At 38.7% G+C, this 9,807-nt stretch overlaps 1 long non-coding RNA gene across 1 annotated transcript in view; it reads right to left on the reverse strand.

Annotated features, from left to right (window-relative positions):
- Window positions 1-9,122, reverse strand: part of LOC138751390 (uncharacterized) — a 79,103-nt gene extending 69,981 nt beyond the window's left edge. Inside the window, exons 1-2 of the long non-coding RNA XR_011349887.1 lie at window positions 9,047-9,122; window positions 6,209-6,284 (exon numbers count right to left, since the gene is read on the reverse strand). This is a non-coding gene — a long non-coding RNA (uncharacterized lncRNA). The remainder of the gene's footprint in view (window positions 1-6,208; window positions 6,285-9,046) is intronic.
- Between the last annotated feature and the right edge of the window lie 685 nt (window positions 9,123-9,807).

The following is a 9,807-nucleotide window of genomic DNA, read 5'->3' on the forward strand; positions in this document are numbered from 1 at the left end:
TTCAAAACACTTCATCACTGTTGATGTAAGTGCTGCTGGTCGATAGTCATTAAGGCAGGTTACTACACTCTCATAACAGAATCTTGATGTGGAGGGACAACCACCAAATTACTGTATATTTCGGCATATATGTTGAGTCAACCTTAAAAAAATTACTGTAAGATTGATGCCTTTTTGAAACAGGTGGGTATCACATCCTGCTGGAGTGAGATATTGAAGATATCCTTGAATACCTTGGTAAATTGTCAGCACAAATGTTTAATACTCAGCCAGGTACTCCATCCGGGTCAGAGGCTTTCCTCAGATTCACTCACCTGAAGACAGTATGCACACCATGCTCAGATATGGACAGGATGGGATCGTCAGGGAACATAGAGGTGCGAAGGGGTGGTTCTTGGCTGTTACCATTGTCAAATCGGGCGTAGAAGGTGTTGAGTTCCTCTGAGAGAGAGAAGTTTTGTCATCTGCTACTTTACTGGATTTGATTTCGTGACAGGTAATGGCATTTAGACCTGCCACAGCTGTCAGGTGTCCCTTTTAGTTGCCATTTTCATCTGGAATCTCCACTTTTCCCGGGAGATAGCTTGCTATAAGTCATACCTGCTCCTACTGTACTGATCTGGATCTCCAAACTTAAATGCCTGCGATCTGGCTCTCAGCAGGTTCCAGATTTCATTGGTCATCCAGGGCTTCTCATTAGGGATAATTTGGTGGGGACACACTCATCCACAGTTGTTTTGATACACTTCATGACAGCCACAGTGCACTCATTCAGATTCTCAGCAGAATCCTTGAACACCACCCAATCTGCTGACTCAAGGAACCATTCTTCATCCTCCTGTGACACTTTCTAGCTGTCTGGAACCTTTCTTTTTAAGCTCTGTCTGCATGAAAACAGAAGGAGCACAGCCAAGTAGTCAGACTTGTCAAAATGCGGTCTTGGGAAAGAACGGTAGGCCCTCCTTATCTTGGTGTAGCAGTGATCAAATGTGCTGGGACCTCTAGTACAACAGGTTACATACTGGTGTTAGTTAGGCAAGGTTTTCTTGACACATGCCTGGTTAAAGTTGCTGACTAAGATGTGTAGTGCGTTGGGTTGGGCTGCCTCTTGTTTACGGACCACATCATGCAATTGGCATTGGGAGGGGTGCACCTTGCAGAAAGATTGCAAATTTGTTTAATTTGCAGGCAGACATTGGAACTTCTGAGCTCATTAAAGGTAATGTTCAAATTTGGTAAGAATTGTTCAAAATTAACTTTGAGTGTAGGACTACATGTTAGCTCCTTTTATCATGTTGCTGTCAAATCCTCATGTAATTTTCATCCTGTCCCATTCATTATGAAGACTTACAATTTCTGATACTGTGAGAAAATCAGTAATGAACAGCAGCTGGAGTGAGCTTAATGGTGAGTAGCGATTAAAGCAAAATGCATTTCTAATTCTACAATCCAGGATTGACTCAAGATTAAAGGACTAAAAGGGTGATAGGAACAGATTAAGCTTCCAAATGGGAAATTGATAAATACTTGGAAAGGGGAAAATTTATATGGCTACAAGGACAGGAGAATGGTGCTTCAGTCCATCAAGAAGTTGAGAAAGGCACAATTATCTGAACACAGACTGGGAGATCACTTTGCCGAGCACCTTTGCTCAGTCTGCATCAGTGACAGGGATCTCCCAGTGGTTAACCATTTCATTTCTGCACCCCGTTCCAGCATTGACATGTCTGTCCATGGCCTCATGCTGTCAAACCAAGGCCATCCGTAAATTGGAGGAGCAACACCTAATATTCTTCCTGGGCCCTCTCCAATCAGGTGGAATTATATCGATTTCTCCAATTCTCCTGGACCATTCCCTAGTCTCCCTCTCTTCCTTATCCCTCTGTCTCCTTTCCTCCAGCTCTCTACCCCTTTCCTTCTCCATTCACAGAGCCACCACCTCCCGCTGTTTGCTGGTGGGCCCTCCCTCCCTTCTCCACCTCTTGCCTGTGGACCTGTGTTCCTCCCACTCTCCCACCAGTTTATTCAGACACCTGCCAACATTTTGTTCAAACATTGTTGAAGAGCTCAAGCTTGAAACGTTGGTTATGTATCTTTATCTTTGATATATAAATTACACTGTTTGACCTGCTGAGTTTCTCCTGCATGGTGTTTTTACTTCAGTCACTGCGTCTGCAGAGTTTCATGTTTTGCCACAATTATCCGGATATCCCCATCATGGATTCCACATGATAAGCCGATATGTTGCATTGTTACTTATTTGTTTCCCTTTTAGACTAAAAGTTTACCTTTCCTACTTTCCAAATCAGAGTTGAAGTGCTCGCACTAATGTTATGGCCAGTGTCAAGAAAAATCCAATTGAGAATCCTGAAAACTTTAAAAATTATTCGCAGCAGACAAAATAACCTGTCAGATTTCATCTTTTGAGAAATTTTCTCTCCAAAAATGATGCTCAATTAACCTGTCTCATTGAGCAAGGCAGCCTCCTAAATAATTCAGTATTATTGATGTTTATTCAGGTTGCCTGAATCAATGAAGAGGCACTCAGCAGCACTCCAATGATGCAATGTCGGTTAATTATTGTCAGCCTTATTTTAGTGCTACAGATAATACATGACAGCCGAAGGCAAATGTCTATGTGATTTAAAAGAATAAATTGGTATGTTGGCTGCCAGGCGGCCAATATATAATGTTTACATTTTGACAATACAGAAATCACTCCAAAATCTCTATTATACAAAAATATTGGGAGTCATCTCTCCTTGATTTTGAGAAATAAAAGTTAAAGAGTTCTATTTTAACTGTAAAAACACAAAGCTGGAGAGACTCAGCAGGTCAAGCAAAGTCCTTTATGTAACAAAGGTAAAAATACGTAATGAATGTTTCAGGCTTGAGGGCTTCATCAAGGTATGGAAAAATGTCGGCAGGCTTACAAACAAAAGAGTATGAGGGTAGGGGTGGTTTTTTTTAACCTTTGCTTTACTCTTGTCCAGATTTATCTATACCCAGAGATTTTCCCATAATCCTCCAGCATGGTCCTCAGATTGGCTAATGACCACCTGGGATCCATCAAATATACTAATACTTCATTGGCAAATAGATTGATTTTGTGCTCCTACTGGCCCACTTTGAACCCTTTTATGTCTGAATCCCATCAAATGGCTTCTGCCAACAGTTCAATGGCCAGTAATAGCAGCGCTGGGGAAAGGTAGAGGTGGAGGGGTTGTAGTACTAACCAGGGAGAGCATTACCACTGCACTCAGAGGGGATGCAATGGAGGACCCATCGATTGAGGAAGTTTGGGGAGAATTCAAAAATGAGCAAGGCACAATCATTATGATGGGGTTACACTACAGGCTTCCCAACAGCTCCAGAGAGATAAAGCAACAAGGTTATCATAGTGGGAGATTTTAATTTCCCCAAAATTGTCTGGGACATCCTTAGTGCCAGATGCTTAGATGGGATGGAATTTGTTAAATGCACCCAAGCAGGTTTCTTGAAGCTCACAGATAATCCAAGCAGAGAAGGAGCCATACCAGGCCTTGGATTGGGAAATGAACCAGGCCAGGTAATTGGTGTTTCAATGAGAGAGCATTTTACAAATAGTGATGACAATTCTGTAAATTTCCAGATAGTTATAATGATATGCCTCGAACTTGTGAGAAAATACAAAATTGAGGAGGGGAAATTAGGCATGAGCTAAGGGATTTAATTTGGAGCAGCTGTTATTGGGTTAACAAGGGTTATCAAGGTATCCCTTGATGAAGGGCTTGGACCCAAAATGTTGCTTAATCTTTGCTTCCTATGGATGCTGTGTAGTACTAAATGAGTACTTTATATTAATATTCACAAAGAGAATGACACAGCTAGCAGCAACAGGGAGCATAGGGTAAGGAATGCTAACATTTTGAGATCAAGAGATGGTGCTGGACCTTTTGAAGAGCATAAAGATGGATAAGTCCCTGGGACTTGATAGCATTTATCCCATGTCATTGAAATCAATAAGAAATTAGATTGCTGGGGTCTTGACGGAGATCTTTTTATCCTCACCAGCTACAAGTGAGGTTCCAGAGGACTGAAGAGTAGTCAATGTTTCATCTTTGTTCAAGAAGGGAAAGAGTTAAAATCCAGGAAATTATTGACCAATGAGTCTCACAACAGTGGTAGGGAAACTATTAGAGGGTATACTTAGGGATGGCTTTTATGCACATTTGGAAAAGATCTGATCAGGTTAGGGACATTCAGCATGGCTCATGTCTTTCATATTTTATTGAATTTGTTGAGGAGGTGATAAAGGTTGTTGATGAGGGTATGACAGTGGATATTCTACATGGACTTCAGTTAGGTATTTCACTCATAGTAAGCTGATTCGAAGGATGTAGATGCATGTTGAATTCATCATTTGAATGCAGAATTGGCTGGTTCACAGTTGACAGATGGTAGTAGTAGTGTTCTGACTGGAGAGCGATGACTACTAGTGTCCTAAAAGGACTGGTACTATGATTTATGCAAGATTTATGAAAAGGTAGGTGAGTGAGTTTGTAGATGATACAAAGGTGGATGGAATTTTGCAGACCAAACCGACTAAGGGTCTGAGAAAAATCCTACCGCTGCTTTATTTTCTCAATCAGAGCCTATCCATCATTCATCTTAGCAAACTACAAAAGTTGGCCACCAGAGACACTAAAAAGCAGGAAGCACAAGGTAGAGAAAGCCCTGCAAAAGATGGCGCCCAGGACATCACAGGCAAAACTCTCCTCAAGAAAACCTAGATGGAAAGCTGCCATCATAGAGCAGCAGCAGTAATCATCAAGAAGGTACTAACTGAGTTATTAAATAAATTTAAAATTCAGAGGTCCTCTCATGGATAGGTCATCAACTTCCAAGGTTGCTGATCAGCCGATGAAGGCAAAATTTGCCACCTCTATAGCTTCTAGTCTACATCATAATCTGTTTCTTGACAATGCTGAGGGTTGCGCCACAACTTCAAAGTTTTAGTGAAATATTTTATGTCATGCTCATCAACATTTTAGAACATAATGGGAAAATCATACTCATGTGGACATGGGATTTGTCAATCGAAGGACATTTTGATTATGCAATCTTTTTAAAACTTAAATTCAGGTCAGTGTTTAGGACACTAATTGTTTTCAATAAAGAATCCACAGAAGTTTTCAGTCAACCTGTCTTTCCTGTGAACGTTTCCAAAGATTTGTTTTCTATCTCTCTTTATCTATCTTGTAATATTTACCTGATTACTTACAGCATCATATGGGTGGGGTTTGTAAGGGAAAACTACCATAATCATAAATTGTAAAATAATCACAGAGACCTAATCTGATTTCTTCAAATCTGTAATTTGAAACCATATACTGTGGTGTTGTGGAAAGCATGTGGCCTTGAAGTTCCAAGTAGGTGGGGTTCTATATTGAAGGAAGTTTCTCCGTAGCTTTGTAATCCAATTAGTGAAGAATTTATTTGCTCTGCATTACTAACACAACTGTAAACACATTCTGCATGAAATGCTGAAGAAATTTATAACTTTCAGCTATTTGTATATATACAAATTTCCAAAAATATTTACTGTCTTTACTATTTGGACCAAGAGTCAGCTCATAATAGAAATGTCACCAGTCAATAAATTACATTGAGACATTGAGACCACATCCCCTATGATTTTCCAGCATTACTTTAATGTTATTTTTTAATGGATGGAATTTTATGGGAAATATGCCCAACATTTCCCAATGTGTGTTCCCTGCTGGAAGTCCATAGTTATACATGTCAAGTTTTACTGGCACCTTGTGTTGTGGCTTGCACGTGAGAAATAATGATCTTCCAGTCACATCATTATGCAAACTGAAACCCTCAAAGTGAACTTGATTTTATAATTAATAAGAACCCATCCTTTATTATTTTAACTCTTTTTTAAAATCAGCAAGCATCAGATTATCATTGGGATCAATAACAAAGTGGAAAGTCCAATTCCCAAGATGTACGACCGGCAGAAATGAGACAAGCCTCACTCAGGAAATAAAACAGTGGCAGTAACACTTTGCATTTAAAAAGGTACTACAATTGCATAGACCCTCCAATATTGTTGCCAGCTGGTCTGCTGTAGCTTCGGCCCAAATTAAACAAGATGCTAACTAAAATCTCAGCCGAATGTATTGGGATCAAGGAGAAAACTTGGATGGAGCACACATACCTTGATCGCTTCGGATCTCTCTCAGCATTAGATGCATAATTCCCTCTAAATCTTGAGTTTAGAAAGGTCTTTAGTTCTGTTAAGGAAAACAAAAGAATTTGAACATTTAACGGAGGCATTTATTTTACTTATCAGCTCATTTAACATTTAAAGCATTGTTCTGTTCATGATACGCATTCTACTTTAAAATCTAAAAGTGCCCTTGCCATGCTCACACTGGTGGTAGTGAAAGATGGTCTATTTCACATTGTAATTTGTACAGTGAGCTACTAGGATAAAATTAGCTAGATGGTAGTAAGAGGCCCTCAGTTCTGGAGAGAACAGTGATAGCACAGTGGTTCAGTACAGAAGCAGTTTGTAGTCCTCAACTGTTAACATTGTTAGTATATTTAACCCTTTGAGACCTGAACGTTTTTACTTATTAATGAGTACTTATTTTCTGAAAAGATGCCCAAAAAGATGATGAGGGAATGAGTAAAGATTAAAAAAAAACAAAAACAGCTTTTGTTTTAAATAAAGAGTTGTGTGCAAAAATACTTTCAACCATAAAGCCACATAACTGCCGGGAGATGACTACTGACCAAGGGTCCTGGCTGAGCGGTATCGTCCTTTCATAAAACTTGCCATGACACAATTGCCTGTACTCCAAGTAATTCAAATGCTAAAGAAGACATTGTGAAAGAAATGTTGTGGTTTCAAGATGACTAGTGATTCATGCAAAGAAGTAAAATAACTGACTGAAAATTTGTTACTAGGTTTACATCTCTCTCCATTTTTTTTTGCATTAATTCTATTTGCTATCTTCTATTTTAATCTAATTCCATTGGTCAAAATTACTCTGAAGACAAAGGGGTTGCACACACTAGAACGTTGAAATGAAATTTTAACTATCTCCTTGTTTCCACAGATGCTGTAAGACCCACTAAGTTCTTCCAGCAGATTGTTTTTGGTCAAAATTACCCTCTTGGTTTTCAACAAAATCTTTTGATTTAGACAAAATCCTGATAAGTAATTACTAGTTATGTTGCCTGATTCAACTCAAGATGATATTACTTTGTGGATATCTTAAAACAGCAGAGGTTTTAAAACAACAGAGCACCAACGATCATTGGGGATCAGAGGTGGAGAGGCTGTGCAAATTTAAGTTCTTGGGAGTCACGATCTCAGAGGATCTTTCCTGGACCCAAGGCACCAATAGCATTGTGAAGGTGGTCAGTGCCTCTACTTCTTCAGGAGTTTGCGGAGGTTTGGTAATGACACCAGAAACTCTGGCAAACTTCTACAGAGGTATGGTGGAAAGTGTACTGACTGGATGCATCACGGTCTGGTAGGGGAACACCAATACCCTTGAGCTTAAAGCCCTCCAAAAGGTAGTGGACACAGTCCAGGACATTACAGGCAAAGCCCTCCACACTATTGAGTACATCTACAGGAAACGTTGCCATCGGAGGGCAGCATCAATTATTAAAGATCCAAACCACCCAGCACACACTCTGTTCTCACTGCTGCCATCAGGAAAGAGGCCACAAAACTTGCACCACCAGGTTCAGGAACAACTGCTACCCTCCACCATCAGACTCCTTAACGACAAAGTCAATCAGAAACACATTTAAGGGCTCTTGTGCACTTCATTGATTTTCTTTCGTCTTCCCTGTTTTGCACAGTTTGTTTACTTTCATTATGTTTGCAGTTCTTTCATTTATATGTTTATGCTGTGTTCAGTTTTTTTTGGACTACCAATTAGTGGTAACTCTGCTGCGCCCACAGGAAAAAGGAATCTCAGGGTTGTATATGATGTGACGTATGTACCGATACTCTGACAATAAATCCGAAATCTGGAAATCTGCTTTTTTTTTTTCTCTTTTTCATTGTAGTAGGAGATGCTGTTTCACTGTACAAATGAGTTAGTGACAATAAATCAATGTTCTTTCCATTTTATTGATCCTCAGATTATGATAATGTATAAAAATGGCTTTATGATGTTAAAATATATGATGTGGCAAAAGGAAAAGGCATGTTAAACAAGGAAAAAATGCTGGCTGAAGAAATTCATCATAAAAAATCATAAATCTTTCTGAAAAGGCAGTACAAAACATCTATGCTTTCTTCCAAAATGTTTTTGTAAACCTTGTGAAAGTTGAAAACATCCAGACATGGGGATTAGAATACATTTCCTACATGGCTATTTTGAACTCCAAGATTAGATAAAATGTAGGTTAAACATATGGCTATTCTTATTCTGTTTTTACAATGCTGTAATACAGTGGTTTTGTTAATCTGTTTATGAATACTTCCTCTACTGGTTTAATCAAAAATGATCACAGATTTCCCTGCAAATAACCGAGAACAAGTTATCCCAAATAGAAATAAAATGTTTCTGAACTTAACATCCAAAGGAAGAATTAAAGAAATTCTTTGAACTCCACCCCATATCACATGATTCTTACTGCCAGTCATTTTTACAGCTATTAATTGACAGTGAAAATTCTTGGCACCAACTAGGAACAGAGAGCAGACTACCCACTCATCTCATTTCACAACCCTTACAACTTGGAAAGAGGGAAAGATTCCAAATGATTACTCTGGGCTAAATTAAAATGAGCTGTAAAAGGACAGATCTAAACCTCATGCAGAACTATTGATATTTGATTGCAATTTTGAATACATCAGCCATTTTAATTAGGCTAAGCAAATGAAATAGGCGAGGTGCCAATGAACAGGACAAGAAAAGACTACAGAGAGTTGTGAACTTGGCCAGTGCCATCATGTGCATCGGTTTTCACTCTACTGAGGAGGTGGTGTATTAAGAAAGCAGTCTCTATCCTCAAAAATCCTCACCACCCAGGCTTCACACTGCTGCCATTAGGAAGAAGGTACTGGAGTCTGAAGACGAACACCCAGTGGCACAAAAACAGCTTCTTCCTCTCTGTCGTCAGATTTCTGAACCGACAATGAACCACAGATACTACCTCACTTCCTCTTCTTTTTGTACTAATGTATTTCTTTTATAAAAATGAATTTTATATAAATATTTGCATCTCAAATGCTGCTGCAAAGCAATGAATTTTATGACTTGTTCATGACAATAAATTCTGATTCTAGTGAATGTTAAATTCCTTAAATTCTTCAGAGGATTGGGAGGTTCATAAACTAGTAAAACAAAGCATATCAATGAATGTGAAAAATCTTATTAACTGTGTATTATGTGGAACATGAATCATTAACAGATTGGTATCTCCATAAAAAGTGTTGCTACATATTCAAATTAAGTTAAACACTAATGACATTTCTTTAATTATACATAGTTTTCCACAAAATTTTTCTCTATGTGAATGGATCTTTTTAATGTGATTTTTGTGATAGATAAATTAATTAATCTTATCAGGTTTGCTTTCAAAGGCGGATGGAATGAAAAGGCTATATAACATTCAGAAACATTGATCATGATTTTTCTCTGGATGTACTTGTGATGGCTTCATTGGGTTCCTAATCGTGCTTTTGTCTTCTTCACTGAATTACTGAGGTTCTCTACGTCACACTTTCACAAAAGGGTGCATATATTTAGTCAGTCTGCATAATAAGTTCAATTTTATTACTGC

This window comes from Narcine bancroftii, chromosome 1, assembly GCF_036971445.1.
Source record: "Narcine bancroftii isolate sNarBan1 chromosome 1, sNarBan1.hap1, whole genome shotgun sequence".
Classification (NCBI taxonomy): Eukaryota; Metazoa; Chordata; class Chondrichthyes; order Torpediniformes; family Narcinidae; genus Narcine; species Narcine bancroftii.